This window comes from Myotis lucifugus, unplaced genomic scaffold, assembly GCF_000147115.1.
Source record: "Myotis lucifugus unplaced genomic scaffold, Myoluc2.0 scaffold_234, whole genome shotgun sequence".
Classification (NCBI taxonomy): Eukaryota; Metazoa; Chordata; class Mammalia; order Chiroptera; family Vespertilionidae; genus Myotis; species Myotis lucifugus.
In genome coordinates this window covers 1,955,578-1,956,257 of record NW_005871282.1, presented here as the reverse complement: position 1 = coordinate 1,956,257, position 680 = coordinate 1,955,578, and positions in this window count along the sequence as shown.

Sequence of the window (680 nt, the reverse complement as noted above, 5' to 3'; positions counted from 1 at the left end):
GGTGTAGAAGGGCCAATGGGATGAAAAGGGGACACCTGTAATACTCGTAATACTCTCAACAACAAAGACAAAGTAAGCTTTTCACATTCCTTCCGAACCCTCCGCAGGAACCTGGCCCGCCGGCAGCCGGCCCCATCCGGGCACGAGCACGTCCCTGGGCACCGGCCGTCCCAGCAGCCGCGGGGCGCGGAGGTGGCCCCGCGGCCACTCAGACGGGGACGGGACGGCCCAGGCGGCCATCCTACCCGCCGCCATCCGCCGCGAAGATGGACCAGGCGTGACCCGTCCCAGGCGGAAGGGAGCACGCACGGACAGAGGACTCGCTCACCGAGCTTCCGCCTCAGGCTCGCCGCCGCCCCCGGAAGGGCCCGGGCCCCGACGACGTCACGTGGGACGCGTCCTCACGTTCCCTCCTCGCGCCAGGTCAGCCGCGGCCAAGGCGCATGCGCACCTCCGCTTCCGGGCGCCGGCCCCGCCCCCCCACCAGGCTCCGCCGCGCCGACCTGTCGCAAAGGCCGCGTTGCGGCGGCGAGCGAGCGCCTCGCTTTACGTGCGGCGCGGCGGCGACGGCGGCCCGCGTCTCCCCTCCTTCCGCGCGCGGGGCCGCGTCCCCCGGGACGGTGTCCAGCTGCGCCCTGAGCGCCGGATCGGAGCCTACCCGCCTCCGCCGTGCCCCCCAG